At 68.8% G+C, this 7500-nt stretch overlaps 1 non-coding gene across 1 annotated transcript; it reads right to left on the bottom strand.

Moving 5' to 3' along the window:
- Positions 1–3514: 3514 nt before the first annotated feature.
- On the bottom strand, positions 3515–3633 carry LOC135979533 (5S ribosomal RNA). Its single transcript, XR_010596820.1, has one exon. It is a non-coding gene; the product is annotated as a 5S ribosomal RNA (ribosomal RNA).
- Between the last annotated feature and the right edge of the window lie 3867 nt (positions 3634–7500).

Raw genomic sequence — 7500 nt, 5'->3', positions numbered from 1 at the left:
GGCTTAATAGTCGTCCCCCGGCCAGTCCGGGGGAGGCTTAATAGTCGTCCTCCGAGCGCTCCAGGAGGCAGGCTTAAGAGTCGTGCTTTAAGGCCACCAGGTCAACCCGTCGAATCTACTGGGTTGACCTGGCGGCCGGTTTGCTTTCCGGCCACCAGGTCAACCCATTGGATTCGACGGGTTGACCTGGCGGCTGGTTTGCTTTCCGGCCACCAGGTCAACCCATTGGATTCGACGGGTTGACCTGGTGGCCGGTTTGCTTTCCGGCCCGGGTGTCACCCCACTCCCAGGGCAGCACGGCAGTGGTCTTGAGGACCACAGAGGGGGGCTTAATAGTCGAGAGGGAGCAGGTCCGGGGGAGGCTTAATAGTCGTCCCCCGGCCAGTCCGGGGGAGGCTTAATAGTCGTCCCCCGGGTACTCCGGGGGCCAGGCTTAATCGTCGTCCCCCCGGGCGCTCCAGGGGGAAAAGCTTAATAGTCCTCCCCCGAGGATAGGCTTAATAGGCGTCCCCCGGCCAGTCCGGGGGAGGCTTAATAGTCCTTCCAGGGGAGGCTTAATAGTCATCCCCCGGGCAGTCCGCGGGAGGCTTAATAGTCGTCCCCCGAGTGCTCCGGGGGGGGCAGGCTTAATAGTCGTTCCCCAGGCAGTCCGGGAGAGGCTTAAGAGTCATCCCCCGACAGTGTGGGTGTGGGTGTGGGCGGGGGGGAGGCTTAGCAGTCGTCCCCAGGGCGGTCCGGGGGTGGGGGGAGGCCTCAGAGTCGTCCCTCCGAGAGCCGTGTCGGCGGCGGTGGCGGGTGTCAGGCTTTACATCCAGCCTCCGGAGGGTGAGCGTCCTCGGACGCGATGCAGCCGCCGCAGAGAGGCAGCCTCCGAGGCAGGGAGCGGAGCACCGAGGCTGGGGAGTGGGGAGCAGGAGCCGGGGGGGGGGAGGTGGGGGGCGTTCAGGACAACAGGTCAACCCCCGGGAAGCGGCTGTCAAATGTTCAAAGTCCCCACTCGGCCACCAGGTCAAGCCCCGGGAAGCGGCTGTAAAATGTTCAAAGTCCCCCCCGGGACAACAGGTCAAGCCCTGGGAGGCGGCTGTCAAATGTTCAAAGTCCCCACCGGGACAACAGGTCAAGCCCTGGGAGGCGGCTGTCAAATGTTCAAAGTCCCCACCGGGACAACAGGTCAACCCCCGGGAAGCGGCTGTCAAATTTTCAAAGTCCCCGTTCGGCCACCAGGTCAACCCGCTGAATCTACTGGGTTGACCTGGCGGCCGGTTTGCTTTCCGGCCACCAGGTCAACCCATTGGATTCGACGGGTTGACCTGGCGACCGGTTTGCTTTCCGGCCACCAGGTCAACCCATTGGATTCGACGGGTTGACCTGGTGGCCGGTTTGCTTTCCGGACCGGATGTCACCCCACTCCCAGGGCAGCGCGGCAGTGGTGCTGAGGACCGCAGAGGGGGGGCTTAATAGTCGAGAGGGAGCAGGTCCGGGGGAGGCTTAATAGTCGTCCCCCGAGGACTCCGGGGGCCAGGCTTAATAGTCGTCCCCCCCCCCCCCCCCCCGGGCGCTCCAGGGGGGAAAGCTTAATAGTCCTCCCCCGAGGACTCCGGGGGCAGGCTTAACAGTCGTCCGCCCCGGGCGCTCCAGCGGGAAAGCTTAATAGTCCTCCCCTGACAGTGTGTGTGTGTGTGGGAGGGAGGCTTAGCAGTCTTGCCCCGGGTGGTCCGGTGGGGGAGGCTTAGCAGTCATCCCCCGAGGACTCCGGGGGCAGGCTTAATAGTGGTTCCAGGGGAGGCTTAATAGTCTTCCCCCGGGCAGTCCGGGAGAGGCTTAATCGTCATCCCCCGACAGTGTGTGTGTGTGTGTGTGGGGGGGAGGCTTAGCAGTCTTCCCCCAGGCTGGGTGGGGGCCTGGCGGGAGGCGTCGCAGTCTTCCCCCGGGCGGTCCGGTGGGGGAGGCTTAGCAGTCGTCCCCAGGGCGGTCCGGGGGTGGGGTGGGGTGGGGGGCCTCACAGTCGTCCCTCGGAGAGCCGGGTCGGCGGCAGTGGTGGGTTTACGTCCAGCCTCCGGAGGGTGCGCGTCCTCGGAGGCGATGCAGGCGCCGCAGAGAGGCAGCCTCCGAGGCAGGGAGCGGAGCACCGAGGCTGGGGAGAGGGGAGCAGGAGCCGGGGGCTGGGGGTGGGGGTGGGGGGCGTTCAGGACAACCGGTCAAGCCCCGGGAAGCAGCTGTCAAATGTTCCAAGTCCCCACTCGGCCACCAGGTCCACCCCAGTCTAGCAATGGGGTTGACCTGGCTGACGGCCGGTTAGTATCAAGGTAAACTCACCGTCGTCCACAGGAGGGCAGCTCTCAGGCCGGCCGGCTGCGGCTGACTCTGGGGCGGCGCCCGGTCCCGGCAGCGAGGGGCGGGGGGCGCGGAGCGAGACGGGGCTAACCGGGGGGGGGGGGGCGCCTCCTGCGACTTTGGGGGCCGCGGGTCGTCAGTGGCGTGCAGGCCGGGCCTCTCCCGGGGGATTCGGGGGGGCGGTCCTGCGGGCCGGGCGCAGGGGGCTCGGGCGAGCCCGGGCCGGTCCGCCCCGGGGCCGGGGTCTCCGCCTGCGGCTCAGGGGGGCGCGGGTCGTCGGGGGAGGAAGCCCGGGGGAGCTGCACACCGGCCCGCCAGGCCAGGCCTGGCCTGGATGGCCGCGGGGGGATTCGGGGCGGTCCCGCGGGCCGGGGGCCGGGCGCAGGGGAGGCGGGGGGTCCGAGCGAGTCCGTCCCGGGCCCGGGGCCTCCCCCTGCGGCTTTGGGGTCCGTGGGTCCCCGCTGGCGGAAGCCACTGGGAGCTGGACACCCGCCGTCCGTCCCGCCTGGCCAGGCCTGGCCTGGGTGGCCGCGGGGGGATTCGGGGCGGTCCCGCGGGCCGGCGGCCGGGCGCAGGGGAGGCGGGGGGTCCGAGCGAGTCGGTCCCGGGCCTGGGGTCTCCCCCTGCGGCTTTGGGGTCCGTGGGTCCCCGCTGGAGGAAGCCGCTGGGCGCTGGACACCCGCCGTCCGTCCCGCCTGGCCAGGCCTGGCCTGGGTGGCCGCGGGGGGATTCGGGGCGGTCCCGCGGGCCGGCGGCCGGGCGCAGGGGGTCCGAGCGAGTCCGTCCCAGGCCCGGGGCCTCCCCCTGCGGCTTTGGGGTCCGTGGGTCCCCGCTGGAGGAAGCCGCTGGGCGCTGGACACCCGCCGTCCGTCCCGCCTGGCCAGGCCTGGCCTGGGTGGCCGCGGGGGGGGATTCGGGGCGGACCTGCGGGCCGGCGGCCGGGAGGGTCCGGGCCAGTCCGCCCCATGCCCGGCGTCTCCCCCAGCGGCTTCGGTGGCCCCGGGGGGGGTCCTCCGCGGAGGAAGCCGGGTGGGTGGGGAGCCGGACCCCAGGCGCCCAGACCCGTGACCTGCGGCCGCGACCTCCGACTCGGCAGGAGCGACGAGGGGCTTTCCGGCCCGTCCCCCCCTCTCCTTCCCCCCCAGAAAAGGAGAGAGAGCTGACTCGGACCGGGAAAAGCTGCCTACGGCACCTGGGATTCCCAGGCGGTCACCCATCCAAGTACTAGCCAGGCCCGGGACGGTTTACCTTCCGAGATCGGACGGGATCGGGGGCGTTCGGTCCGGTATGGCCGTAGGCACCCGGCCCCGCGCCTCCTCGCCCGCTTTCCCCTGCCGACGCCCGGGCCTGCCGCACGGTGAGCCCCGGTCGGACTGCCCCCCCCCCTGCGGCAGGGCCCCCGTCTCTCGCGGGCCCGGTCCTTTTTTCCTTTTCGAGCTCCGGGGCCCGGGCTGGCCGCCAGAGCCCCTCCGCCCGCCCTCCCCGGCGTCGGGGAAAATACTGTCCCGGACTTCCAGTGCGCCCGATCCTGTCAGCCGGGGGGTGGGGAGGGGCAGTCCCTCGCTGCGGCCGGGGAGGGTGAGCCCAGGGCGGCTTGCCTGCCGTGCGAGGCCCCTCTCGGCCACCAGGTCAACCCCGAGTCGAAAGGGCTGAAAAATTTTCAGAGTCCCCTCCCGGGCACCAGGTCAACCCGTGGAATCGGACGGGTTCACCTGCTGGCCGGTTCGCTTCCCGGCCACCAGGTCAACCCCTAGGTTGCCGACCGGCCTACCCAGTGGCCGGTTTGCTTTCCGGCCACCAGGTCAACCCCTAGGGGTTTTAACGGGGGCACGCCCGGTGGCCTCTTTCCCGTCCGGTCACCAGGTCAACCCGGATCTCCCTCCTTCCCTGGGCGTCCCCTCCTCGGAGGCGTCAGGTTCCATTTCCCCCCCCCCCCAGACTTCCAGGGGCCCGATCCAGTCGGCCGGGAGGCAGTCCCTCGCTGCGGCCGGGGAGGGTGAGCCCAGGGCGGCCTGGTCCATGTCTCTAGTGGGCCCGATCCTTTTTTTTTTTTTCGAGCTCCGGGGCCAGGCCCGCCCGGGCAGCCCTCCTCGGAGGCGTGGGGCGATTCCCCCCCCCCCCCAGACTTCCAGGGGCCCGATCCTGTCGGCCGGGAGGCAGTCCCTCGCTGCGGCCGGGGAGGGTCAGCCCAGGGCGGCTTGCCTGCCGTGCGAGTCCCCTCTCGGCCACCAGGTCAACCGCGAGTCGAAAGGGCTGAAAAATTTTCAGAGTCCCCTCCCGGGCACCAGGTCAACCCGTGGAATCGAACGGGTTCACCTGCTGGCCGGTTCGCTTCCCGGCCACCAGGTCAACCCGTGGAATCGGACGGGTTCACCGGCTGGCCGGTTCGCTTTCCGGCCACCAGGTCAACCCCTAGGTTTTAAGGGGGGGACGCCCGGTGGCCTCTTTCCCGTCCGGTCACCAGGTCAACCCGGATCTCCCTCCTTCCCTGGGCGCCCCCTCCTCGGAGGCGTCAGGTTCCATTCTTTTTTCCAGACTTCCAGGGGCCCGATCCAGTCGGCCGGGTGGCAGTCCCTCGCTGCGGCCGGGGAGGGTGAGCCCAGGGCGGCTTGCCTGCCGTGCGAGTCCCCTCTCGGCCACCAGGTCAACCCCGAGTCGAAAGGGCTGAAAAATTTTCAGAGTCCCCTCCCGGGCACCAGGTCAACCCGTGGAATCGAACGGGTTCACCTGCTGGCCGGTTCGCTTCCCGGCCACCAGGTCAACCCGTGGAATCGGACGGGTTCACCGGCTGGCCGGTTCGCTTTCCGGCCACCAGGTCAACCCCTAGGTTTTAAGGGGGGGGGGACGCCCGGTGGCCTCTTTCCCGTCCGGTCAGCAGGTCAACCCGGATCTCCCTCCTTCCCTGGGTGCCCCCTCCTCGGAGGCGTCAGGTTCCATTCTTTTTTCCAGACTTCCAGGGGCCCGATCCAGTCGGCCGGGTGGCAGTCCCTCGCTGCGGCCGGGGAGGGTGAGCCCAGGGCGGCTTGCCTGCCGTGCGAGTCCCCTCTCGGCCACCAGGTCAACCCCGAGTCGAAAGGGCTGAAAAATTTTCAGAGTCCCCTCCCGGGCACCAGGTCAACCCGTGGAATCGAACGGGTTCACCTGCTGGCCGGTTCGCTTCCCGGGCACCAGGTCAACCCGTGGAATCGAACGGGTTCACCTGCTGGCCGGTTCGCTTCCCGGGCACCAGGTCAACCCGTGGAATCGAACGGGTTCACCTGCTGGCCGGTTCGCTTCCCGGGCACCAGGTCAACCCGTGGAATCGAACGGGTTCACCTGCTGGCCGGTTCGCTTTCCGGCCACCAGGTCAACCCCTAGGTTTTAAGGGGGGGGGGACGCCCGGTGGCCTCTTTCCCGTCCGGTCAGCAGGTCAACCCGGATCTCCCTCCTTCCCTGGGCGCCCCCTCCTCGGAGGCGTCAGGTTCCATTCTTTTTTCCAGACTTCCAGGGGCCCGATCCAGTCGACCGGGAGGCAGTCCCTCGCTGCGGCCGGGGAGGGTGAGCCCAGGGCGGCTTGCCTGCCGTGCGAGTCCCCTCTCGGCCACCAGGTCAACCCCGAGTCGAAAGGGCTGAAAAATTTTCAGAGTCCCCTCCCGGGCACCAGGTCAACCCGTGGAATCGAACGGGTTCACCTGCTGGCCGGTTCGCTTCCCGGGCACCAGGTCAACCCGTGGAATCGAACGGGTTCACCTGCTGGCCGGTTCGCTTCCCGGGCACCAGGTCAACCCGTGGAATCGAACGGGTTCACCTGCTGGCCGGTTCGCTTTCCGGCCACCAGGTCAACCCCTAGGTTTTAAGGGGGGGGACGCCCGGTGGCCTCTTTCCCGTCCGGTCAGCAGGTCAACCCGGATCTCCCTCCTTCCCTGGGCGCCCCCTCCTCGGAGGCGTCAGGTTCCATTCTTTTTTCCAGACTTCCAGGGGCCCGATCCAGTCGGCCGGGTGGCAGTCCCTCGCTGCGGCCGGGGAGGGTGAGCCCAGGGCGGCTTGCCTGCCGTGCGAGTCCCCTCTCGGCCACCAGGTCAACCCCGAGTCGAAAGGGCTGAAAAATTTTCAGAGTCCCCTCCCGGGCACCAGGTCAACCCGTGGAATCGAACGGGTTCACCTGCTGGCCGGTTCGCTTCCCGGGCACCAGGTCAACCCGTGGAATCGAACGGGTTCACCTGCTGGCCGGTTCGCTTCCCGGGCACCAGGTCAACCCGTGGAATCGAACGGGTTCACCTGCTGGCCGGTTCGCTTCCCGGGCACCAGGTCAACCCGTGGAATCGAAAGGGTTCACCTGCTGGCCGGTTCGCTTTCCGGCCACCAGGTCAACCCCTAGGTTTTAAGGGGGGGGACGCCCGGTGGCCTCTTTCCCGTCCGGTCAGCAGGTCAACCCGGATCTCCCTCCTTCCCTGGGCGCCCCCTCCTCGGAGGCGTCAGGTTCCATTCTTCTTTTTCCAGACTTCCAGGGGCCCGATCCAGTCGACCGGGAGGCAGTCCCTCGCTGCGGCCGGGGAAGGTGAGCCCAGGGCGGCCTGGTCCATGTCTCTAGTGGGCCCGATCCTTTTTTTTTTTCCGAGCTCCGGGGCCAGGCCCGCCCGGGCAGCCCTCCTCGGGGGCGTGGGGCGATTTCCCCCCCCCCCACCCCCAGACTTCCAGGGGCCCGATCCTGTCGGCCGGGAGGCAGTCCCTCGCTGCGGCCGGGGAGGGTCAGCCCAGGGCGGCCTGCTTGGCGGCCGGGTCCATGTCTCTAGTGGGCCCGATCCTTTTTTTCCCTTTTCCGGCTCCGGGGCCCGGGGTGCCCGGGTAGCCCTCCGCGGTGGCGTCGGCCAATTTTTTTTAAAATCAGACTTCCGTGGGCCCGATCCTGACGGCCGGGAGGCAGTCCCTCGCCGCGTCCGGGGACGGCGAGACGCTCGGCCACCGGGTCAACCCGGAGGAAGCGGGCTGGGGGAAGAAAAAAAAAAAAAAAGTTTTCCAAGTCCGAAAAATTTTCAAAGTCCCCTCTCGGCCACCAGGTCAACCCCTTTGGAGCGAATGGGTTGACCTGACGGCCGGTCGTCTCGCGGATGTCCGGAAGGGGTCGCCCCACGCCGTCTCGGCCGACCGAGGGAACCACGAGGTGGCGCCCAGTTCCAGTTTCGTACC

The sequence above is a fragment of the Chrysemys picta genome, unplaced genomic scaffold (genome assembly GCF_011386835.1).
Source record: "Chrysemys picta bellii isolate R12L10 unplaced genomic scaffold, ASM1138683v2 scaf970, whole genome shotgun sequence".
Lineage (NCBI taxonomy): Eukaryota > Metazoa > Chordata > Testudines > Emydidae > Chrysemys > Chrysemys picta.
Note: the sequence above shows the minus strand (reverse complement) of the source record. Positions and strands in the feature narration are given on the sequence as shown.